This window comes from Rhipicephalus microplus, chromosome 2 (assembly GCF_043290135.1).
Source record: "Rhipicephalus microplus isolate Deutch F79 chromosome 2, USDA_Rmic, whole genome shotgun sequence".
Taxonomy (NCBI): domain Eukaryota; kingdom Metazoa; phylum Arthropoda; class Arachnida; order Ixodida; family Ixodidae; genus Rhipicephalus; species Rhipicephalus microplus.
The window spans coordinates 106491804-106518840 of record NC_134701.1 but is presented as its reverse complement, the minus strand read 5'-3'; the positions used below and the strand labels follow the sequence as shown (position 1 = coordinate 106518840).

The window sequence follows — 27037 nt, the reverse complement described above, 5'->3', positions numbered from 1 at the left end:
CAGCCGACACAGGGCTTCGCGTGAGTGAAAAGGGCTGCTGAATGCTTCTCTTCTTCTCAGCGGCAAATTTTGACCCAACCCGTGGGCATGCTGCGCATCCTGGAATATACTTCCCTTGCAAAGGTAGTCGGCACCTTCTTTTGGTACGCTAGACGTTTCGAGAATGTTTTGTTGATGTTTCTTGAGCTAGCACTGTCACAATATTCAGTCGTGTGGTCAGTAATCCTTGAACACTCTTTGAGTTGTCTGATCACCATGAATGGGCCACCAGTAGTCTTGTGCACCGAGATTTATTCAGCGCAGAAGGCCACATAAAGCCCTTCAGACTTTTGAATCTTGCATACGTGCATTCCGTGGTTCGCAAAAGACAAGGAGACATTAAATAATTCTCCAATTACAACTGACAAAATGTTGTTCGGAATGTAGATCGAAAGACGACGAATTTTCAAACAGCAGTAGTGAGGAACGCGATCGTTGCCGTTGGCTCGCGAGGAACATGTTGAAAAGGGCTTGATGTTTTAAAAGTGAAGCGTTGTAACGTATTGTTTCTGATGTGTTGGCATGTCATATTGAAGTCAACATAACCCCATAAAGTCAACATTGATTAATATTTGAGATTGTTGCACGCACGTTTCAAATTTCATCAATATTTACGCAGATAGGCTAAATCCTTACAGTAGAGGGCAATCGACCGTCTTGGAGATACAGCTATCTGTCAGCCTATCAATGAAGTCAGCCTCAGATATTTAGCGAGTTAGCTGACCTTTGCTGGTGCTAACAATAGAACGCACCTCAAAATTGGGCATGTTCGTAATAATACCAACATAACTGGCAATGACTTCTGAATCTGTGCAATGCCTAGAGTGGGTATTGAGAAAAAATAACCCCTTTTTTCGTTATTGTTCTTAGTTCTTGCTTCACGTTGTTGTTCTCAAATAATTTGTCTTCTAGGCAGCGTCGGTTAGGCCTCAACACATGACATCAGCGAGTTTATTTGTCAACTCTTGACACCCTTCCCATCGAAGCATTTGCTTGGAATGCTGCATCATTTTCACAGTAGTCCAACAATGACAATAGAGCAGAGATGGACATTGCAGTGTTTGTCACTAGGTCTTTAGCACAATAACTCTTCCTTTATGGGTAGCCTACTCCACTTCCAAGCTCTAATTCTGTAACAAAACATAGAACAGAATTAATTGATATGTGGAGTTGACCTCCAAATGCCACCACATGCGTACAACAGAATCAACGAGCTGAAAAATTCTGATGTTGTTAGGTAGCTTACTCCACTTCCAAGTTCTAATTCTGTAACAAAACATAGAACAGAATCAATTGATATGTGGAGTTAACCTCCCAAAGCCACCACATGCGTACAACAGAATCAACGAGCTGAAAAATTCTGATGTTGTTAAAGGGGGAACTTAAAGGTGGAACTTGAATGCTCGTAATTAGCAATTCGAAGAAAGCCTGTCACCATAACAACATAAAATCAACACTTTCAAAGGCACTGAGCTTACGCAGAATGCGTGGGCAATCAGGACTTGCACAAGTGCGTGTAACTGCCCCTCGGGCTCTACGGCGTACTCAGAGTCAGCGCTGAACGTAAGCGCATGCAATCATCTTCGTGCATGCTTCGGAAATAGAGTGAGCACAGAAGGCTTCTTGTTTTGCTTCTTTCGCATAAAAGCGGTGCTTTCTTTTCTGCGGGATTGATTGCTAAAACAGGAGCAAGTATGCTGCTTATAGAAAAAGTGCCTTTTCTAACGAAGAAGGAAACTTCGTGGAAAATTGCATGGAAAAGCTCCATCAAACTTCTCAAACTTCTCGTGATGTGCGACTTTCTTTTTCTACGCTGTGCACATGCCAAAAAAATTCTTGCAATAATTATTACGTTGCCATCGGTGAAAAAAATACTTAAAAACGCACGCATTCAGATGTTTGGAATCAGGTTTACACAAAAAAAAAAACACCCACAAACAATGCTAAGCAAATGCCTACAGGGAGAAATAAAAGAACAACAAAAACCTTGCACACCCCTACACTAATGTGGGTACATTGCAAATTTTTTCACTAATGATTGGTTTTCTATAGTCTTGTTATTACATGTAAATTTATAAGTGGCGTACTGATTTAAAGAAGTGGACATGATAAAAAAGGCAAAGACTAATAACTGTGTCACTAATGTAATTGTAGTTCTTCATTCTGGCACAAAGTGCTTAGATTGTTTTCGCTTAGATGTTTTGTCAACACGGTCATTTCTGCTCGTTTCCTTTGAATTGAACACTTGTCGCAGTAAGCGGACACGTTTTTGAGTGCCTGAAAACAATGGGTACTATAAGGAAGTGAGGCCTTCGAACAAACAAAACTTTCTGTTATCGTGGTTAAGGACGTCCATAAATGTTTGCACTTGCTATACTTTTTGTTTATTGTGCCAATATGGTTTAATTATTCTTGTTTCTTATATATCGAATATTTTCAAAGTATGATGCACTCCTGCAGCTGGTACTGTGCAAGCTGGTAGGGCCACCTGTCTTTCTTCGCTAAGTGCGCCCACGTGTCGGCTACTAGATGCGCCGCTCTATTCTTCGCTTATACTAAATCTAAGAAAACATTTGATAACAAATAGATATGCTTTTGTGAACTGTGGTTTTTGTAGCCGTAATTGGTCAGAATAGTGCCGATAGTACATTCAATCAAAGTTGACCATTTTTTTACACTAGGACATCATCCAATGCAAAGAAATATTATCAGTAGTGGCTTCTCTTCCTGCGTTTGTTTGGTATGGCTGTCTATGCAGTTTTTTCCCGCACATCTTGACTTAGAGATTGTGTTTCTCGCTGAGTTTTCAACAAGTTCTGTGTTGCTATTGAGTGCACAAAACTTATGGAATGACTTGAAACTACGCGCTCGGCAACTCCCATACGGGTAACAATTCATGTGAATCTATATTATCTTATGAAAGCAAGAAATAATTACCATTTATTAGGCTGAAAAGAACCATACCAGAAATGCGCTTTACCAGGGAACATATAGATATTGATATGCATTAAATATTTTGGTATTCAATATTACTCAATGAGTTAATTTCACTTCAGAGAAAAATTTGTTCGATGTATTGTTTCGTCAGAGCAATAAAACTATTGAATTTTTATAAAGACGCCTAGTTTGGTGGTAAGACGCAGTTTTTAAATTTATCATTCTACGTCAATGTAAAAATTACCCTGCCTTATCCCACACGACTCTTTCTATTGCCCCACGTTTCACTTGACGCTTAACTATAGCCAGATAGTGAAGATAATTAATTAGAGCCTAATACACGACTGTATGACGTGAAGAAATGTCGCGGTGACGTTGTCAGTGAATTAAATTGCTTGAATATCAGCTTCGAGAATTGAATAAAAAATTAATATGAATAAAAAGGATTGAATTACAGTCGAAAATAACAGAGGGTAAAATCAAAGTAAGAAATTGACTAGGATACCCACCAGCAAGTATACTGCTGGCAGTATGAGTCACGTCGTAAATGAAAGGATAGAGCGAGACCTCATAGAGGGTGAAACCAAGTATTGGATTAAAGTGATGGAAGGAAAATATGGGTCTAAGTAACAATAACCAAGGCTTAAAGGTGAATACAACAATCATTATAGCATTGACTAAAATGATGAGGGTATAATTTACGTCTTACTTAGTCAAACGGAAACAGTTCAATGTTCCAAGTGCTGGCAATTGTAGTTAAACGCATAATTATTATTTCAAACTAATTAAATGAGAACTACACGTGCGTAAGAAAAGTAACCGAATAGTGGAGCAATTTTTTCAAAATATAGTGAAGGTATACACTCGGGTGCATGAAGCCTTGGGTTTTAGGAGCGACACTCGAAACGTGACACATAAGTAGGTCTGTGATTGAAATAATAAAGATAAGGCTAAAGAAGTAGTGGCAAAAAGTAGGCAAACAGCAACAAACATTACGGGACCCTTCAAACGTTGCCTTAAGTAGTTGAGCGCGATAGCGACATCCTGTTCCTAAGGCGTACTTGAAACACTTAGTGTATGAAGCCTTTTCGGATTCGCTGTGCACCCACTACGTGGCCTTAAGGCACAGTAGCAAGTGTGCTTTTTACAGTACGGTGCCGGGTTTCAACCCCGGAACCATTAGGATATTGACATATTATTACGCACGCTGGCAATGTACGCTTGTACCAGGCACTATCACTGCAATTATTAGAGTTGCATGGTGAAGCATGCATACAGGACGTGTGTGTTTGTGAAGCAAGAGAGATACTTTCACTGCATTTCCATGCAGAGGAAGTTCTTTTTACTGTTTTTGCATCCAGAGGCGTGGCCGTGTGAAACAACACTCACTTGCCATAAAAACAACTAGGGTTTGATGCCCAATTAGACTCAAACTACCCTGGTTCGGTCCCCCTCTGCTTCAAGATTTTTCCTCATTTTGTTAATTTTATTTGCTTACAACCAATGACGCCGACACTGACGCGGACACCGAAACCGATGCCTGAATTTCTGCGAAATGAACACTTTAAAGCAATCACGATAAAAACCAATAACTGATTGATTGATATCCGGGGTTTAACGACCCAAAACCGCTATATGAAACCATCAATAAAAACCAATGAAACAAAGGTTAGTGAGTGATAAGGCCCAGAGTTGAGCCATGATTTTATTTTTTCAGAGAAATAGTAACAAATTTCAGATGGCCGAAATTCACAGTAATAACATAAAAATACTACTACCACTACGTAAGATAATAATAATAATATTATTAATCATAATATTAATAATAATAACAATAATAATAATAATAATATAATAAGCACAGTCTGACCCCTCCATACACATGCTTAACAAGCGAAAGCTGGAACGTACGGCCCTGCTGCTTAGCAGTGGGTTCAACACGACGCTGCACTGAAGCCTTTGACAATAATTGGTTACAAGTTCACGCTTCCTAACGAGGTTAGACACATCTTGGACTTGTGTTTACCACAGTGTTTGTCTCACATGCCGCACAATGTGCCTTGCATGATCACACTCATGAAGCAGTGTATTGAGTGGCGGATGCGTCTCGAAATTATTTTAATCAAAGTGTTTTTTTTTTCGACACGCATGCAGCCACAGGAGTCATAACAAAGCTGATGTGCCGCTGGAGCAACTCCGGGCGAAAGTTAGTGTTTGGCTCGACGGACGCGCTACCACAATCATCGCGTTATTGCTATCGTGGCCAAACGGCACTTTTGTCGACGCGGTGTTGCTGCAAGCCTTTGACATCGATATTCAACTCGGCGGCGTAGTTTGAAAATACACCCGCCACCAGTGCTTGCACTCCCGTTCGGAATTTAGCTTGGCTTGGAAAGTTGCTGGACCATTTGTGCGCAGTTCCTGCTGGCAGTCGAACTCCCGGGCCTGTTTTGGGCCCAGAATACACAGTCAGCCCGGCAAATGGGAGCTCCCTCACGTTTCCATTGTTGGTGCTTTTCGAGAACAACCTCTGTGACTAATGCATTGCAAAACGCATTTAACCGCTCATTAGACTCCTTCTTGACCGTAATCACGCCACTTACAATGTGCGGCATGTAAAACAAACACCGCGGTAAACCCAAGCCCAACGTGTGTCTAACCTCATCAAGAAGGAAGAATGTGTAACGAATAATTGACAAAAACTACGGTGCCACGTCGGTTTGAACCTACTGCTAAACACCGGGCCATACGTTTTAGCTTTCGCTAGTTAACCATGGGTACGGGGTGCGAGGGCGGTGATTTTTTTTTTTGTTTCTTCCAGCCATATACAGTTTTCGTTGTAATAATAATAATACGAAAACTTAAGCTTGGTAGAGTGCACTTTGTGTCCTATTTGTGAGATGGATGCTGTTCCGTCCATCCATTGCTGTTATCGCAAAGACTTGCACGCTCCCTCATGGATTGGCTTAAAATGACTGACTGTGTGGCCATTACTTTTTTTATTGTGCTCAGTCGATGGTGTGTGATTACCGGTCTAAAAATTTGTTTACACCTAGCATGGTTTTGTACTGTATCTTGTATAGCAGGCATTGCAAGTTGGGTGCTCCTTACTGGTTTCTGGAAAATCTGCCCACCAACTCCAAATAATGAGTACGTTGTCACCATTGAAGGTCACATTGTAACGTCATGATGATTTTTTTAGTAAAGCTCCGTAGGATGTGGGTCGGCCGTCACCCTAAATATCCATGTATGTAGTAACCACGTCACAGCATATACACGGAGTGAATGACGATGACTGGGGCGAAGCTTCGAAGTGTTTTATCGGCAAACCGCTAATCATCCGCTGGCTGTGGCTGTTCGTCGTATGTCTGTTGACGGACGCATAGACGGACCGATGCACGGGCGAATGCACGGACGGATATACGCTCGGACAGACGCACAGATGGACGTAGAGCTCGACGCAGGCTTGGGCAGATGAATGGACGGACGGACTCGTGGGCAGACGGACGCACGAATGGATGCGCGGACGGACAGACACACGAACGGACGAAACCAAGAACGAACAAACAGACGAAAGCGTGGACGGACTGATGGACGATTCGCTCCACTCATCATCATTCACTCTGTGGATATGCTGTGAACGTTTTTGTCGATTGCGTTCACAATGATGCTTCATTCTCGCGTTTTTTGAAGCTTTTAGGGTTTGGCTTTATTACCACGACTGACATCTGTCGCAAAATTTAAAGGCCCCTCATGGAAACAAGCAAATGGGCAACGAAAAAGAGGGGGTGACGATCTATGAGAAAGTAGAGCAATGTGGGCTTAAAGATTTGTGTGACGTAATAAGGTTTGTCTCTACCAGCTGCTGGGAACATTTTAATGACAGTGCTAAATTTATTTAAAAATGTGTAGTTTTCAGATCTACCGATGAATGTGTCACTCCAGTATGTCAATTGCATTGTTCATATTATCAGTGATTGATAGCCCGAAGAACGTAGACAATAGCCTACGTCTAATCGGAAAGTGCATTACCGCTGGTCGCTGGCCGCCAAATTTCTAAAATAGAAATTGCTTACTTACTATCCTACCCTTGGAGAGAAATGTTTTGCAGGAATTTTTCTCAGAAATAGAAGACGCCTTATTGATAGATAGATAGATAGATAGATAGATAGATAGATAATTAGATAGATAGATAGATAGATAGATAGATAGATAGATAGATAGATAGAAACAGTAATTGGAATTTAGTTTGGAATAAAATACTCCGTATTTAAAGCCTTTGAAAGAATCTGCTTCATAAGGTATACACAAATGTTACGCTTTTTGAATGACAAATTCTTGTTTAATAAAACGATTGGCACTACAAGCATATGGCCTATATATGGTTTTAAATGCTCCATTTTTTATAAAATCGTGCCTGTTATAAATCGCTTTTCTGCCTTCATTGATAAAATTTGGTTTGCTATGACAGTGCAACTAACATAAATTTTATCGCGCTTCATTCTGCAACAGTTTTCTGCGGTACTATAATTAACACTGCCGTAAACAAACATCATTCCTATGAATTACACTAGCTTTTGGTGGCGAGATATTGGAGAGACTAGGGCATCGTAACCACAGTTCCACTTGTTTATGCGAGAGTACAAGATAGCCGACGATCCATCATATCTCAGAAAGCCAGCACTCTGAATAAATTTTGCCATCTGCTCAAAGCTGAAGCGTCGTTCACTGCACTCTGCTCATGTCAGCCCAGTAATTAGGTAATTATCAATGTCATAGTAATAGAAAAATTCAAATCGATTCATTCGCCCTTTAAAAGCAATGGTCTAAAGGTCGTGTTGCGGAAGTTTTCACGACTATTTCCTTCTCCTGTTAGTGTTTCGGTGTTTTCTATTTACTCTTTGAGGCTTTTGAAACTATACCTTTCTTTCTTGGCTGAATATTGTGCTGAAAGTTGCATAATTTTCTCTGTAAAACTTTATGGTTCGTTTCCTGCGTTATAGGTCTGGTTACGCAAATCTTAAAACTCTGTAGTCTGTAGAAATGCATCAATGTACTAAATCTGACGTGAACAAGACAATTTGATATGTTCTAGTAATACTTTATATATTTAACTGGCGAGACACGTACATGAAACTCCTTCTCACTTCTTTTTTTTTTCTCGTGCATTTTGGCACTGAAGAAATTATCATGAAATGGAACAACCACCAGGTCATTTTATTCTGCTTATTCTAGTTCTGCGAATATTGCAACTTATAGTCAAGCTTTTTATTACAGCCTATATTGATAAGCGTTATGTACCTTTTGTTCTGAAATAATAACAATATACGTATTCATTTGCGTAACTTGGTTAGCAATAGCTTTTTGATGTTTCAGCGACATTCACTGTTAATGCAATATTTTTGAATACAACAAACTTCCGGACTGTTTCCACGGAAGGACAAGGCCTACAGAATCTAATTGACAAAGGCGGAACGGGATAAAACGAATAATTAGGGTATAATGTCCTTTGAAATTGCCACCTGAAAGCACATGGAAAACCTGACTGTTGTAATGTGATTGATTTATTTTAATTGTAGAGGGCTGTAGTTTCCCGACGTGGTATGATGTCTTCAACAAAAGATACCAAATTTTGTATCCGTCTTTGAGAATAATTGTTTTTTTCTGTATTTGCGCCAGAAAAGGTAAACAAGCGCTGAACAGATGCAAAGAGATGAATAACATAGGAACACAAAATAGACGTCCACCTTTAGAAATCAACTTCCATACAATCGCGTTTGCGTATATTTGCCTAGTTCTGACCAGAACAACCATACGGCAGCAGTTGCACCTATGCAGCTGTATACTTTGTTGATACTGGTACCGATAAAGACGACTTATTGCGCCTGTTTTCTTCATAGTGGGTGGTCTTTAAAGGTACCATATATAGCGCTATAAACACGTTTTTACACCTTGTGCAATTCTACGCTTTCTAAACACAATATTGCATTAGTTAGGGACACATTCACAAAATAACGCAGTCTTGGCTTTGTGCACAAACTGCTTTCTATGCAGCAGTTCAGCGTTCAATTTTCGCATGAACAGCAAATTGTTTTTTTCCTAAACCGAGACACCCGCATCAATACCTAAATTTCTAAAAACCGAGGCCTTTGCCGCTTTCTCGTCTACTTGAATTGCTTATTGCGTCGTATTTTCCGTGACCCTTTTTTGCTAGGCTGCTGCATAATGTGTTCTGTTGGTTGGCTGAGAATCTTTACAGCGGACAGACACTTGTAACTTCGCCTCCCACATTGACCTTCACGGCAGAAGCAAAATAAATAATAGTAACAATAACTAATACACTTCTAGTGCGGATACTACTACTTCATAGATATTCAACAGATCCCACATACCACCTTAGATAGAGGCAATGAATCCACAAGAAAAGTAAAGCGAATCACAAAATAAAACATGCGCGAGAACAAGAATAAGGCTTGAAGTAGTGTATCAACAAGCCATGATTTTTCGAAATCTTTTCTCCGTCCAAAACGCATGCCTTGAATACCACCCAGATGGATGGGAAGTTTGCTGTTGTTGAGCGAAAAAAGAATTTCCCTTCGAAAATAGAATTTTCGGGCGTCTGACAGCAGCACCAGCAAAAATGTGAGGCTCAATGTTTTAATCATCAGGCTAAATAGTTCATTAGGGTGTAGTACTGAAGCAACATCGTCTTGACGTACGTACAGAAGCGATGAGTCTTAAGACAGGTTCTTTTGGTTCAAGGTGACGTTACAGAGCATACATTAGACAACACGGGATTTTGATTAGGCAGGTAGAAAATTTTAGAATAGGTAAGACTTTTGGTTCATCAAAACATGCTCAAGGCGTTCTGCAGTGGATGCGTGTGGTACAGCGTATTCCTCCTGCCACGCTGCGTTTTCGGAACTTCTTAGATCCTATTCAACGCAAGTGATTGCACACTTGAGAAGTTGAACTTGGAAACTCGCAGCTATCTCTAAACGAAAGTCTTCGCCTAATGAGCTGGCGAAGCTGTCGTCTCACAGTTTTCCATCGCTTTGTGATAAGAAGGCAGAAGCTTTCCATTTACATTTGAATAGAGCGCCGCTGGATAACTTAGCTTCCTTAGATCTGCATTGCGTTTATAGCATTTTTCTGAACATCCTTAAGAAACTGTTTGGAATGTTTCCCGACAAACTAGACCTCCAACTTGCCGAGTAGCAGTTTTTACCGTGCCTAATAAACTTCTCTAGGAGCTAACCAAACTCATAACCTTTTTAAACACTTCAAGCCTAAGTTAACTACATGGAAAGATCAGTGGAAGTTACTACTTTGATCTCTGCTGTTAAGTTGGAGGACAGTGTTCGTTGCTGAATGCTACGCAGATGCACGAACATAAGGTCTTTGAAATGCCAACCACTCTATGTCAGCGAGTGTAATGAATGAAGCAAAAATTACAAAATAACGATGCCTGTCGGTGCAGCATCGGGAATTCGCATAAATGCCAAAGAGGATCTGCAACACTTTTTGAGCATGGTGAGAAAACGCTGCTTATGGGTAGTCGAGGCTGCCGAGAACACGTAATTCGAATACTGTAGCACAAAATGTTACCTCGAATGAACCATACATTCTCAGAATCCTCTGAAAGCGCGTTTTGTTCTCCCTAAAAATGACGCTAGAGCCTCAAATATCATTGTGTCAATGACCAAATGTCAGCCATTGGCGTATTTGAGCATGGTGTGCTCGGTGGTTACCAGGGCTGACGTAGAAGACGGGTACTTCTCCACGCCGGCGGGCTCGATACCACTTGAAAGTCGCGCAATCGAACAAAAAACAGAAAAAATACTAAAGATCCGCAGCCAGATGTGACATATTTTCTTTACATTGTAGCAACTCTCGCCTCTTAACTTTCAGTAGTTTCGTGGAGAGAAGAGGAAAAATAAATAAGACAACTTGGCAAATCTTAGCAACTCCGCTCGTGCTCCACGAATTATAAATCTTTTTGCTGTGGTAAATTTATGAATCCAGGACTTATCAGGAACTCATTCAATGGCTACCTTTAAAAGTGTCACAGGACTTTTTTATTGTAGACGTTTGTTCAAGAGCTGCGACTCCGAGGAGCTAAAAGCACGCTATACATGCCACACAGCTATCTTTGTTTAGTGTTGACCTTCTTGAACATTCAACGTATTAGTGGGTGTCAAGAGTGTCGAACGAGTACTGGTATATACGAAATCCTTTATTGCGCAAACTTGCACCTACAACGAGAATACAAAAAAATTCGCAGCCTATCCACGGAATTAATGACGATGAGTGAAGTGAAGTGTCCATCAATCTGTCCATGCTTTCATCCGTGCGTCCTTACGTGTGCCCGTTCGTGCGTCCGTTGGTGCGTCCGTTCATGCGTTCGTCCATCTGTTCTCAGTACATTCATACATGCTCCTGTTCGTGCATCTGTTCATGCGTCCGTCCATGCGTTCGTCTGCGCGTGCGTTCATGCGTCAGTTCTTCGGTCAGTCCATCCGTCTGTCTGTCTGTCTGCTTGTCTGTCTGTCCGTTCATGCCTCCGTCCGTCCATCTAGTGAACACTTCAAATACCGCTATCTCGCTTCTTTTAGGGGCGAAGCTCCTTATGACGTGGGTCTGTACATCCTCCGAGGTATGTAGTTGCAGTAGTATTATAAGGTAGCCACCTCTAGTTTAGTTCTTGCAGTTTCACTAGATGGCGTTAGTTGATGCGAGACGTTATAATACTAGATGGTGGTACTTAGAGTGTTGATTAGATGGTGATACTTGTAGGTGATGAATAGATGCGACATGCTATAAATCTAGATGGCGGTACCTGTAGTTAATACATAAAGATGCGAGATGTTATAATAGGAATGATATAACATATGGCGCCTGTCGTTGGTCGAAGGCAATCGTTAGATTTAGTGCGGTGCCGTATGCAAGGGGGAGCGTTGTGATAAAACTCATTCTCTGTTGACGCGCCACAAAGGTCCGCGACGCCACTACCAAACTCCTGCCGTACGAGAGCGGAAGGTCTAAGCGACAGGGCATACACACAGAGCGTTTATCACGCCTTCAAACGACGATCGATTCGGCGAATTACGCGGAAGATTCAGGGTGTACTTATGATTTTCTCCGGAGCTTAGCCTACTCGTCATCATTCACCCTGTGAATATACCTATTTAAATTTGTTCTACCTGATTTGAGTCGTCAACGGAGGCGTTTGTGTGGTCATTTTTGGTTTTGCTTCAGGGCGGGCACTCGGGATGTTGCCTGCAAAGCCGGGAGAGAGTCGCACAGTGGACGCCGCGAGACCAGGTCGCAGCGGCTGCTGCGCAGAGTTGTCTTGGTTATGTAGCGTACAAGCGTGTACAACGTCAAACAAAAGTGCTGCAGCCAAACAAATCAATTAGGAGAAAGTCTACGGATATGCTCTGTTTACGTGTCTATCCTCTCTACGGCGGCGACCAAGTAGCGACCAGAACACTGCGCTTCAGCATGCATCACATTTCTGCTGTAGGCGCTTTGTCAACACTATGAGCGTGGTAACAATGCCATGCTACGTTTTTCGTAACATGTGGACATGCGGATATGTGCCCGAGGGCGCGTTTGTTCCACTGGCATGTGGGTATGCTCCACAGGCTACGCACTACGAGAACAGGGGACGCACAAGACACCATAAAGAGCTTCGCCCCTAAAAACAATACTTGCTGTGAGCGCCCTTCTCAGTCGTTGTTAACCTCAACGTGTGCGCAAGACGTCAGTTTTTAGACTGCCTGACAATACATTCCAGTATGATTGCTGATGCTTGCATTACAATAAAATGATCGAATCCTGCCCAAAGTCTAATAACTCTTGGAAACAATCATGATAGTTGCGATGCTTTTTGGGGTAGTTTGCTAAGAGCACTAACACACAGAATTATTTTCGCCTACTTAAGCCGACGCCCATAAAATTCATAAAACGAGTGTGTGGCCAAGTTTACCGTGAATAGTCCTTAAACATCAAAGAACCTGTTTTTCGGGAACCAATTCTTACTGCATCATGGGAAGCTCTACCACAAGATATTTTATTTTTCGCAAAAGCATCTGCATAAATTTAAGCCAAATTTTTATATCTGAAAAGCCTCCAAGAAAACTTGCTCCCCTTTTCTCAGCTGTGCCAGCCGCCTTTCTTTCAAACTGTTCATCGCGCTAAGTGACCTGTTTTCATATGTTGCCGTACTGGGCAAAACCCTGCCCTCACTTTCACGTATTACATTGTTCTTGCAAATATTAGAGCAAATAATTCTGTGTCTCAAACAATCACCATTACGAGAAGTGCCTTACAGCTTCGCAATCCTGGAACTCATCAAATTCTTTTGCTGGTACCGCTGGGCGTCTTAGCTAACCTTTTTTTTATTCTGTGGCTAATGAACATCGGGTCAGGCGTCGAGTAAAGCTTGCACCTCTGTTCTCTGAATTACGATCTCTACCGGTCACTGTGCTCCTACTGCTATGCTTCTTGAAAGATTTCAAAGCTTAGCTGTGTCGACCGTATACAGATTGCTGCTATAGGTGCTCACCGAACTCAACAAAAAAAACTGCTGTTTAAAGCCTTATTGCGCCTTGTTTTTCCAAGAACTTCTGCTATACCACTGTTATATAGGAGCTGAAAAAATGATGTCGAAAAAACTTTGGTGAGATGATCTCAAATTATTCGAGATAGCAATTTTCACGAGCTCCCCAAATGGTCGCTGATGTGCTGGCTGGTAAAGAAAAGAGGCCACCTGAACTTAGGTGCGCGTTCTATTCATGCATTTATAGGTCGTGACGACAGACATTTGTTAAATCGTTCTAAACTTCAGATTAGTATGAGAAAGCTGGTGACCTTCGTCGTTTCTTCAGTGCTAAATGCTGCTCTTGTGACTCAACTGTTGCGCACAAGTGCCTCCAAGAGCTGATAAATTTTGTATGGTTTGATCTACTTGCGTCGAGCACCAAATTATTTTCCTGTGCCACCGTAGACCACAGAAACCCAAGTAACCTGAACAGCTGACTTCTGCAGACCTCAGCCTCAAACCCTAAGGTTTATCTGCGATCAAGGTTGAAGTTGCAATCTTTGCTTTCTGCTTTCCTTCTTTATCCACCTTTCCCTTTTATATAGTGTACGGTAGCAACCCATACGCCGTCACACAGGTCCCGTTAATTAGGGAGGCGATCGCCGGGCTAATTCCAAGGGCCGAAGTATCGGCCCCCCGAGCCGCACCACGAAAGCGTGGACAATTTAGAAGTGGTCCTTTTCGGTGCACCAGCGGACGCCGGCTGTGGCCCAAAGAACAAGTCAGAGTTGATAAGCAGAACAGAATTATATTCTCAATAATGGCAGATCAAAACCAATAGACAAGTATGCACACTCCACAATAGTTGAGTACAATATGTCACCAATAAAACAACGTACTACACAGTACAATCAGCCACACTCGAAACAACGGACACAGACAACAATACGCACTACAAATCAGTCACATGCATTGAACAACCAAGACACTTAAAGACTAAAGAGATAGAAAACCTATTCAGTCCAAAGTTGTTGGAACAGAAGTCTGGATGATACTCTTCCGAGAATCACTCACTCGAAGTCCAGCGTTGTTCTCGTTCCGCGGCCCCCAAAGTTTCTTTTCCAGGAAACCTCTGTCGTTCCGCTGCCTCGAAGTATCTCTTCCAGGAAACCTCGCCGAAGTTTCTCTTCCAGGAAACCTCGCGTATTCATTTGGCCCGTGAAGTTTCTCTTCCAGGAAACCTCGCGTCTTCAATTGGCCACTCTCCAAGCTTCAAACTTCTTCGCCGGAAACACGTCGGCTTCCCACACGCAGCTGTTGCCACGCGTCTTCGCTCGATAGCGGTAAACACACACTCTTGCTTGCAGCTCGAGTCGTCACCCCTCAGGTGGAAATCCTCTTCTTCTCCTGCTTTGTCTCTACGGACAAAACCTTCGCCGACTACAGGGCGGAACCCCTACGCGCTCTGGCGCTATCTTCCGTCTTCTCCTCCAACGTTTCTCCTCCAGGAAACCTCACGTCTTCTCCTGCTTTTGTCCCTGCGGACAAAACCTTCGCTGACTACATAGCGGGATACCCCACGCGCTCTGGCGCTATCTTCCGTCTTCTCTTGATCCTTCGTCTCGGCTTCTCGATTAAATACCTTCCCCGCGAGATTCCAGAAGGTTCTCATCATTTCGTCGGCGCGATGCGCAGCGAAGGCTGGGGGAAAAGTCGAGAGGATACGAAGGCCGTCCGCGACGAAAGACTCAACCCGGCATGACCACGCCCCTTTCCATCTAGAAATTTCGAGTGCTTGCTCGGCCGCCGATGTGGGGAGAGGAGGTTCATCAGCGGAGCCACGCTTTCGAGGGGGAGAGTCGCGCACCCGGGGATCCTTTAGATGTTTCTTTTCTTTCCTCTTTTTTTATCGTTGACTTTGCGGCGTCACTCCGGCGTTTCCTCGCGAGAAGTTGGCGGCGCGCCCTTTTTGAGCGCTCGTTCTGTGACAGACGCCCGTCAAGTTAACTCTTTTTTTGTCCATTAACTAAAGAAATTATTATTAGGTACAAAATCAAACGTCTGCAAGCAGAGGCATACACTTAGTATAGAAGCCACTAATAAGGACCACCAATCTTGTTTGAAGGTAATGAAGAGCACCAGCTCTTGATTACAGGCACCAGAGGCATTTACTCGTTGTATCTACTGTAAAAATAGACAGGCAGACCACACTGTTGCAATGGACCGGCTGCGCTATACTTTGTCGCTCTCTTCATAAAACTTGCCTAGTGTGTGCACTCGCAATAGCGGTACTACCTTCTCTACACTCGGCATGCTGTAGCATTGGATTGCGATCAAGCTGCAGAAGTTTTTCTGGAGAACGAAAATGACTGCACCTGCGTGGTTGGTCCTAACTAACCTGCAACTTAATCTGAAGAGTGGTCACATGTGCTTCCAGCGAGTTACAATGCGTGTGATGCAGTGAATGTCTCGCACTTAGTACATATCTATGTCACCCTAGATGTGGCTATGTGGTCTTTTTGAAGGTTTGAGTAATCTTCCAAAAATACACGCTTAACACAGAATGTATATGACTGGCTGCATGAGGGTTGCTATCTTCATTCTTTAATTTTCTGTGGTATTTGCGCCAAAACATTGATGCTTGTTGGCTCTATACTACGTCTGTAGTCGTGGACACAATCATTGCACGAACCACTGCTGACAGAGATGAAGTTTTCAGATGAAACGTCGTTGCTTAAGCCGAGCTCGTCAGTGCATTATAAGGGAACGACAACAGACAATGCCTGTAGAACAGCCGCACTGTTCTTATTCACAATCGTCTTTCTCGTCTGCCTAGTATCCCCTAGTGTGCACCCATGTTTCAGTGTTGCGGTCATCCTTACGCTCAGCCATAGCTGCGACTACCATGCCGAGCTACCGGATAGCTTCAGCGGGCTACACTCACTAGGCCTTCATTGTCCTTCTCCTCCACCTAATGATGTGCTGTGAAGTAGTGCGAAGACTCAGGTGGCTGAGATTGGCAGCCACATCTGGCCTCAGGTTTTCGTCCTGCTGTGGTAATGCGAAAACTCCCGAAATCAACTATTAGACGTGGCCTTGTCTAAACCACGCCAGTCATTTGTTCGTACGCCAGGACTTGTCTTGCTGTACAGCGAACATTCAGTAGGACTGCATGGACTCTGTGGGGGTGGTCTTTGCAGGTGCGGTCTATGCAGTGAATGATTGTTGTTATGAGTGGCATGAAGGAATACCAGGTAATCCTGGTTGATGCAGAGGGTTCGTATCAGTTTCACGTTATCATGACGGCTATCCTGTCACAGTTGCGAAAAAAGGGCAGTGTCTCTTGTTTGTAACATCTCTGTGCATTCTAAGTGGAGACTTCTGTGCCATTTTTCCTGCGTCAAGAGAATATGAGGTATACCACTCACATCTGTGGCATCACAGGGTCAAGTTTATGTCTTGGCTTGCGAGAAAGATTATTCTCATGTGATATTCCCGATATCTTACTGGTGCTGACTGATTGATATGAAGGCTTTAACGTTCCGAAACCACTATAAGATAATGAGAGACGCCGTAGTGGAGGGCTCCGGAAATTTCGACCAACAGGGTTCATCGTGCACTGGGTTTAATGTACACCCAAATCTGAGCACATAGACCTACAACATTTTCGTCTCCATCTAAAATGCAGCCACCGCAGCCGGGGTTTGATCCCACGACCTACGGGTCAGCAGTCGAGTACCTTACCCACTAGACCACTGCGGCGAGAATTACTGATGCTCAAACTGCTGGCTTTTGACAATTTGCATTGGGCTGTCCAGCCATCCCAGTCAAAGGTTTTACATTCAGATGCAAATGGGGGTTGTTGCAGGTGGTTTTTTGTGACATCCTCAGTCACTATAGCCACTCAAGAATCTTTCAGGAGACGGCACTTTGCGAGAGGCAAATGTCAGTGGACTGAGCCAATGAGAGCGATGTAGACCGCTAATGATGGGGCTCTTCAATGTGGTGGCTAGTGCTTCGTGTTCAGTTGTTTTAAAGAGAGCTCACATTGTCGCAGAGTATACCGATGCCTCCAGATACTCAAGCTCTGATCATCGTGAAGGTCGGCTTGCCGACTGCTGTGGCTATAAGTTGGCCTTGGTCTCTACCAAGGGTTGAACTGAAAAAGACATTAACGGGGAGTCTGAGATCTGTAGAGAGTACACCTCACTACTGCTGTCAATGACTCACGCAGCGTGGTCTGCTAAGCTGTTCGTAAATACTACAGGAAACAGCTGTTGCAAATGGACGACAGCACCTCGTGAAGTTAATCGCAAAAGCAGGGCAGGTTGGCTGCCGCCCGAACTCCACCGCCGAGGTTGTGTGCTTGGACTCATTACATAGCTCCACCTGAAACACTACTCCGGCCAGGATTGTTTCTCTCATCTTCACTTGTGCGAGGCATTAGCAGAAACATGAAGGCAGTCAGGGGCCCACTCCACTTTTCAATCTTTCGACCAGGCTTAACTGATGCCGAGAGCGTGTATCCATTTGGTCCGTAAGACAGCAACATCCTCAAACTGCGGAACACCGGTAGTTTGAATGCAACTACTGATGGTTACGTTGAGTACGATAATCTAGGAGTTCGCCCAAACAAGTGGCCTAGCTCGTAGGTGAGGAAGGCTGGCGCCCCTATGACGTGCATGGGTAAGTCGAGTGGGGATCTGGAGAAACCAGGGGCGATGGCTGCGGAGACTTCGGGGGCTAAGGCACTCGCGCGAGGGGTTAGGATGAACCCGTACGAAGACGGCAAGCTTTGAAGTTGCCAAGACAAGCATAAGTTTTCGCGGATGATTTTCACAGCATCGTCGGGTGAGCCACATGGAATACAAGACTGCTGTCAGCGGATGTGAAATGTTTTTGAGTTGAGTTGCAGAGCATGTCTCGACGCCTTCAACGGACGCTGCTTGTTGCGGCGGCAGGTACACGGGCGACGAGGAGGCTTGGACGCCACCCTTGCTGAACGGCACTTTTAGCGGCATCTGGCTTGTGGTTGCCATGCTCCAGGAAATGATGGTGGCTTTCCTGAAATGGTGGCTTTACGAGGCCAAAGACGGTCAAGGACAGGTGCTTCCTTCTTTAAGGCTTCATTTTTGAAGCCTGCGCCGCTGTCACAAGGCCAAAAAAGGAGACAGTATCTGCATTCTAGGCCGGCTATTGTTCGTTCAGGCGTTGCATCAGGATTCAGTATGGCATGCTTGTTGTTGTCATTTTAATGACGTATTTAGTGAAAATAGCCAATGTTCGCTCTCTCTGTCTGGGGCACATCGATAAAAATTGCACTCATGGCCATTGGCTGCCGCGAAATCTGCCGCATTGGTGCTCATTGCTGTGGAAGCTAACGATGGAGAGATCTAGTTGTGATGGTGAAAAGTCTATTCTGTTAACAAAAGTCATTCGAAAATATATCTTTTGACGTACAAGTGTGTGTTGTTAGAGATTCAGGGCTCGATGTGAGGATATGCTGCGGGTCTGCGACTACAGGAGCTCCGACATAGTGGTTGCGTTGGTCGCTATAAATCAAGTTTGAGAGAAGGTTCTCAAGGCTATGGTCGTATATATTTACGATGAAGCGTACTTTGTCACCTGTTTTCGTGTTCTCCACACGTCATTAAAACAAGAGGCCAGCAGTGGTCTTCAGGGCACAGCTGCTAGTTAAGATGATTCGATGATGCTGCATTGTTAGGGCAACATCTTTCACGAAGGTTGTCATGGGGAAGGGTCTCTGGAGAACCGTCAGTTTGATTAGCGCAGTGGCATAGAGGCGGAAGCCAGTGCTCCAAAAAGCTGCAATGAGCTTGAAGGTCCACTCGGCTCAGGATTGCTGCCGAACGCATTCAAACCTATGTCCCGAGTTTCAATGGTGATCTGTAGCTATGCACCACTTCTGCGGTTTCGTCCATACGTTTCGAGCACGGTGTAATCCTCCACCGTGCTTGAAAGCAACGAAAGCGTTGAACGTGGACTCCTATTTGTCGGCGTTGTCCAGTGAGTCACAGATTGACGGTACTTTGCGGGCAGCCAGCTATGGTAATACAGCCACCCAAATTCCGGAGAATGTCGACTTCAATAAGCCCAGGTAATCTGAGATCTCCGGTAGGGGATGCCGGAGCTTGCTAGGATTCTTTGGTGGCTTGACCTCAAGTTATTGCAACGCTACCGCAGCCAACATGGCATCGAATATGCGCAATGTTGGCACGGTGGCTGGTAACAGCTTGAAGCAAGAAGCTATCAAGATGCTAGCCGTGACTGGAGTAGCGAGATAGTGTGCTCTAGATCCGTGGTGCTGTTGCATGATTTCGTAAGAGAGACCGGGCTAACATCTGCGAAGATTACAGCCACTCCGGTCATCATGGCGGCTGAATGAGTGACCAAGGAGGCGTGCACGGCGTCTCTTCAAAACCAAGCTTTGGTCAGAATTAGAGATATGAGAGTCATACCATTAAAAGCTTAAACTACGTTCTCTGGTAAGCGGAATCTTTTTGATTTGTTTTAACTGGCACTGTGGTGTCAATGAAGCAAGGTTGAGTCGCCAAGAAGGCCTGGAGGCCGCCCACAAATGGTGATTGAAGCGCCCATTCTCGCCTAGGCTTGGCGTAGCATGCCGAAAAGGCATGATACGCCGTCCCTGGGCGAGAAGAAGCCAAGCGGAATTGGCGCGATGTACAATGTCACTGGAAAAGTTCCCAGGAATGACAAGGAGGCCTGGATGACATTCGCTGGAGGTCGTATTCACATTTGCCGCGGCGGTCGGCTCACGGGCTTCATAGTTGAGGAATTGTGATGGCGTTCACCTGGAAGGCGCGTTACCTTGGGCTTGCAGCTGAGCTTTACCAAACACTTTCGAGGACTCTGTCATTGTAAAAGAAAAAGTGACAGTGCTGTGTCAGCAAGCACCCTTGCTAATGGCCGGATGTTCTATTTCGACTTCGTCGTTCTCTACTCCAGGCTTACCTAGCACACGCCTTGGCATTAGCGACACTATTTTTTTACACTGAGAAGCTTACTAGGTACATCCATTCCTCTATACTTCTGAGAAAAAATAATGGCATAAAGGGTTTGTACGTATAAAAGAGAGGCACTGTTATTTACTGCTATGGAACCGCCATAGTGAAAAGGTGCCGGATGGTGTTAACCATGATGTATCGCTACTTTTTTCTTGAGCGCCAAATTTCAAAGCCCCAATATCTTAGAGAATAAACAGGCGAGGCACGCGAAACAGCGCTTAGAACATTCTGGAACGAATGACAGTACAGTTTCCGCAGGCGCAGTTAGCTTCCGACAGCCTTTAAAACCCCGACTTTGTCGGTGCCTGTTTAATAGAGTTGAAATATGGAGCACACCCGTGGAAGCACACAAGCGAAAAATAAATATTCATCGTATTGTTTTGATGAGCACTAACAGTGTGTCACAGGAATAAGCCATTAGATTACTCAACTTGGTTTCAACGTGAATAATTGAAACACAGTGTTAGGCTATAGAGTATTCTGCTTTGTATTTTAAACATCTAACCAATCTTCTGAAAATTAGAAGTGAAAATGACAACTATTTAAAACAATGAGTTATCATAGAAAACAAAGTGCAAATCACAACCTCTATAGCAACGAAGTTTTTTTTTAATAATTCGTTATAATATTATATCCTGCAAAATCTTTTCAGTCTGTTTTGTTTTGTGCCAGCTATCAGTGAAAAATAAAGCACAAATATATATCACACTTTCTTTATCATCGAAGTTTTATTTATATTATGCATTTAAAATATTCTATCTCGTTAAATCTTCACAGCCTGTTTTGTCTTGGGCAGAGGAGCCGTTGCGAGAGAGCAGTTTCAGATAGACCCGCCTCTGCTTGTTGAAAGATTCGTGTATCATTGTGAGTGCATAAACTGCTATTCTGCAGCTGGTTAGTCTTGGCTTTACGATAAAATAGAATTAGCTTAATAGAGGACATTAAAAACGTGGTTACACCGAGCCTATAGTGGACAGTTCTTTTTTCTATAGATGAAACTGCGAGCGAATTACTCAGCCCGTAAACAAGACACACTCATTGTTGCAAGTCTCATTGTCATCAAAAGTTTGATCTCACTACAACTTTATCGTGAGTTAAACGAAATGCCGAAGTACAGAATTATAAAAACATCTTACCATTAGCCGCACGGGCGTGTATACATGTATCAGCGCTCACTCAGTGTCATTATCAACAAGAAGGTATCGTTCACTCACACAAGGTAAAGCTATTAGATATTGAGACAACTTCGCCTCAGATGAAAATTCGGATATCTCTAAATATGACTGTTGAGTATGTGTGAGTGTTTGTATTTTGTAAAGACATACGTATTTTTCACCATATTTTGACATGACTGAGTAAATAAGCAGGTTTTGTTTGTTTTTTGCCCACTGTTTTTTTTCTACGTCATGTTTTGTTTTCTAGTAGCGCGCAAAAAATAAATATAATTAGGAAATTGACCGTTAGCTTGCTTCTTTCTTCCAAGAATAGTTCAAGCGCAAGGCATGCTCAGGGCAAAGAATGTTAGAATCACAACTTGATGGTCTCTCATGCCATCATCAAGACGGTACTGCGTGCCGTCGTCACGATTCCTCATTGACGAGTGTGCACTGCTAAAGCTTGTTCAATTCTACGACTACCCACCCGTATAAGCTTAGGGAACTAAATATTTCTGAGAGAAATGTTGAGTTTATGCACATCTCTTTACGTATGAAGCAGCCACCTACGCCTGTGCTGTTTTGCGATCGTCTCCTAACCATCGTGTAGTCCTAAGTTAATATAAGAGACTAGATCAGTTGAAGAGTATGACTTTTCTGTCAAGGCATGAATAGCAAGACAATCCTACGACTTACGTCACCAAATCTTTTTTTTTAGACATGTGGGGCAGATTGCCGCAGGAGTTTGAGATGCGACGCAGAAAATTGCCACAGCAGTTGCGCCACAAAAATGAAAAGTTTCTGCCCCGGATTGGTAAGAAAAGACATAAGTAACCTAATTGTGAAATAGTTAAGAAAAAGTGAAATAGGCAGAATCGACCGGCCGACTGCAAAAAAAAATAACAACCTCTGCAAGAATCGATCCCAAATGTTTGTCGTGTCAGTCAGCTATTCAACAGCAGAGCCGTGCCAGGGCATCAGGGCGCTTTGAAAAAAGACGACATACAAACTTAATGTCATTGCAATTCTAATTGTGGTTGCAGTGCTGGCTATGTGCTTTGATAATAAGGCAACAAACATTACTTATGCACACATATGACAGAAACGTCGTGCCCTGTTACGATGAATTGCGGGTCGATTGTTGGATACACCATCGTAGCCCTTTAATAAATGCATATTTTTTCTTATGAATTCTCAAACTATATTTAAGCGTTTCTCGCCCACAGAAGAATGCGCTAATTAAAGTCAAACCTGATACTCGTAACGTCGCGCCGCAAAGCGCCGTTTGTTTCAATATTGAGCAGCTATATGTGCTCTAACCTGGGTTATGTAAACCCCAGTGTAGTACGCTTTCCTGGTGGGCCCACGATGTGTACGCCACTACAACAATTGACGTTTGTCCACCGCATACCACTTTCTTCAAAGCCGAAAAAAAAATTCACCATGAACTCTTACTCCCCGGCTGCTTCTAAGTATTACGATTCTCATGACTCATAGGATCTGCTAAATTATTTTCTTTTGAAAAAATTAATTTGCTTTTTTACGCACAGCGCATAGTTGCGTTAGCCCATGGCTTATGCTACGTGGTGCCTGAAGCAAGCAGTTGGATGTCGGTGGGCTCTCTACGTGACTCACGGCAAGCTATGAGAAAAATCAGCACTATTTGTACTACTGGGAGTTCTACATGAATGACGATGGCCTTTTGAAATCATGAAAGGCGAAGGAGCCAAGGCAGATAGCGGTAATACTATAACTGAGTGCGTCGAGAGAGGTTGCCGACAACCCCCCCCCCCCCTTATGATTATTTGTTGACTTCGTTCTGAAGGAGCACTGAAAACTGAAACCATTACCGAAAAGTTTCAGAGCTCTTATGTAGACTGATGCATTTTTTTTCTGCCGCTCACACCTCATTTACTCGTCCATTTCCGCATACAAAACCATTTTTCGCCGTCCCTCGTTCTATTGCGTTTGAAAGGAATTGCGGAAATTTGGTAAACAACATGCAAGTGAACGTACACTTAAGTGGAGATTTACACAAATTCCTAAAACTCGAAATTAAGCGAACTTCGAACACTCATCTGACGGTTATTCTTGCTGAGATGGCGGCGTGCCATCGGGGAACCAGCCGCACTTCTTGTGCAAAAAGTACGCCCAAGCCGGGGCGTGTATATCTGTCATAACACTGAACTCTGCGCTTAATCGATTCTCTATTCTAGTTCAGTCCACGTTGACCATGAGAGCTACGCGCTTTCCCTTGAAATGGGCTGATCAGTGGCAGTCTTTTATCGCGTGATGTTTGGGCTATACATGCCGGTGTAGTAATCAGCTTGCAAGAAAAACTCGAAAGAACTAGGACTCACGACTCTTTAGAATCACTCGAGATTTGTACCCTGTGAGGATCGCTTCCAAGTACTGAAGAACATAACGAGGACAGTATGGTGCTTGTTCACGGAATACTTTCTTGAAAACAGTCTGAGAAGGAGTCTGAGTCAACATCTACTCGAGTACTTCTGCCCACAGGAAATACGTGCAGAAACTTCTTCGCTGTCTCGTTGAGCTCAAGTTATTCGAATAGCTTTTTTTGTGAAAAAACGTTGTGCCTGGGGGTAGGTTGTCAGAGATCTACCGTTCGAAAGACATCATTCGAGGCACCCATATTCTTTTAAGTAGCATTTATGATACTCCTTGGCTGGCCGCATTTTTCTTTTGCTCGAGTGAGATACATCTTGGTCGTAGAACATTACGGTAGTTTGAACGCTGTACTGCAGAAGCGTCAAATTAGAAAAAAGATAGCTTGTTTTTATATTGCATACTGTTCATTCTTCATTCCTTTGCAACAGTTTATTTCTTGTAATTTACTTTGAAATACTCACTGGGTGCACGCAGAGGTAGAGCCGAAAGAATCTAAATTTTATATGTGTTTAAATGTATTGTCTATGCTTAGTAAAACCAAAATTTCAGCTGTATACCAGAGGTTAACTATCGTTCTTACCCTGTCTATCACACTAGTGCCACCCATGAAAAGATGAAGTGGCATGATATAAGCGCTATCCCTCTTAACTCGGAGACGCTGTCCACAACGATTGTTTGCTGCACGATAACACCACTTCCTTAACCTTCGGTATCACGCTAATCGTAAACTACAACTGTCTATTATCTGGACAGAATTGAATTCGCTGGATAACTTGTATATGAAAGTGCGAGATCAAAAGGCATATCATTGAACACTACTTTTGTGAGACATGATCGAAAAAGATAATTGGGCGCCACTGGGGTCCAAAGAATTCAAGCTGTCACCTCAGGCGCCATCATTATAACGACAGAAAGCGGGAGTTTTAGTCTTAGTGAGTTCGGCTGAGTAAAATGTTGGTGAGGCATATTCTGAGTGAGTTTGGTTAAGAAAAAAAACTGTTGAGGCTGAGTTTGAATTCGTCCACCTAAAACAAGGTTTGCTTCTGTTCAGTGCTATTTCACCCTCACAGAATATATACTACTTAAGTGAATCTGAGGAAGTCTGAATTTTTGTAGTTGACCTCCACTTGTGTACGCCTCATCCGATAAAATAAAACTTCTTCTGAAATTTCTCCCCTTGAACTGCGGACACTTGGCCGAGCACATTTCCTGCATGAAGTTTTTTCGTCCAAGGGACTGTGCTGAAGAGCCTCATGCATTTTTACACGGTTGACGGCTTCCTTTCACGTCACCTTAATGCTGAACAAGCAATGACACTATTTATATTAAGTTAAGGTTCAATATTTCTAATAGTGGTTTCGACTGTTTATTTATGTGCTCTACACCTCATCTGCACGTCGTTACTTGTGCTCATTGACAGGTCCTACAGCTGAATATTGCCTTCAGACGAGTGGATGTGGCTTTCAATTATTTCTTGAGTTGAAAGAAACAAATGACTGCTATTTTCGTAACAGACAGACAGACATACATACATTTATACATACATACATACATACATACATACATACATACATACATACATACATACATACATACATACATACATACATACATACAGTGAGACAGACAGACAACGTTGCAGATAAAACATGAAGAATCGACGCTTTCCCAAGTTAAAAAGGGCACGCAAGCTCGTAGGGCAGCCACTCATGTGTAAAACGACTTAAAACCTACTTACAGAATTGCCTGGAACAATGAAAGCAGCAGCTAGGACTGTTTAAACTATTGTAAACATTAGTTGATTTCTTAGTTGCTTTCGAAACAACGGAACGGTGACACAGCTGTCCGGGATCACTAGCCGACGCTGTTCTAAGCCTAATGTACAGCATTGAAAACTGGGAGGAAAGGAGCAATACAATTAAAATATACGTTAACCAAATGTTTCACTCATTCAGGAAAGCGTGCGCAAACACTGTTGGAAATTAGTGAAGATGAGTTCAAGCTTTGGATTCAAGGTTTCCAATTTCCGCCGATGCAAGTTCTGGGAATGGCTTTAATTCAATCGGGCTCCCTGGTGGTGAACCTCGAGTTTAAAATTCAACGCTAACAATATGCAGAACGTCGCGTGATTCCGTGTTCGCCAGGAGAAACTGTTCAGTCGAACAATGGAGCCGCGTATCAATTGAGGAGAAAAAGGGTAGGACATGCAGTACGAAAGGTGGCCATAATGGCACATCTCATTATTCTCAGATCATTGGTTTCGCCCCTCCCCCCAAACAGTTATAATGAACTGACGCAATCCGATATCTTGCAGCGGCTACAACTTGTTGTGAAAACAACTATTTATTTATTTATTCACTTATTAGCTGTACGAAATAAACAATATTGGTGCAGGAGGTACACCGATGTTACTTCGAGGCTCTATTGCGTTCTTGAAAACGTTTCAGCGCCTGCCAACTGGTCCACCTCTTCACGTTACTCGATTGTGATGAGGGAATAGTTAAGGTGGGAGTGATGAGTTAAAAAACGGCAAACTACAAAGAAGTGTTTCATGAAAAAGAACCACAACTATACATATAATCTCTCATATATCAGAATTTCTGCTGATGACGCAAAGTGGCGGCAGCTTTTCGTCGTAGAATTTGCAATATTCTCTTTAACTCGGAAATTTAATGCATCATTGGGCAGCAGCGTAGAGCACGTTTGCTTTTGTATCGTGTATATTTTCTCTTGTCAAGTAGCTGATTGTGTTTGTGGAGGAGTAGGGCATGTCTTACACTTCGGAATAGTAATTATGACCCAACCATTTCATCGTCAGACTTCCCCGTCACTACGAGTTACCCAGAAAACCGTCTTCATAGCCTTAATCAAAAGTGAAGCGTTCGGCCAATCAACAATAGTTT

At 43.2% G+C, this 27037-nt stretch overlaps 1 long non-coding RNA gene across 1 annotated transcript in view; it reads right to left on the bottom strand.

The window, feature by feature from the left end:
* Positions 1-893: 893 nt before the first annotated feature.
* The window catches only part of LOC142785421 (uncharacterized), an 82402-nt gene continuing 56258 nt past the window's right edge, over positions 894-27037 (bottom strand). Inside the window, exon 4 of the long non-coding RNA XR_012888962.1 lies at positions 894-1169. This is a non-coding gene — a long non-coding RNA (uncharacterized LOC142785421). The remainder of the gene's footprint in view (positions 1170-27037) is intronic.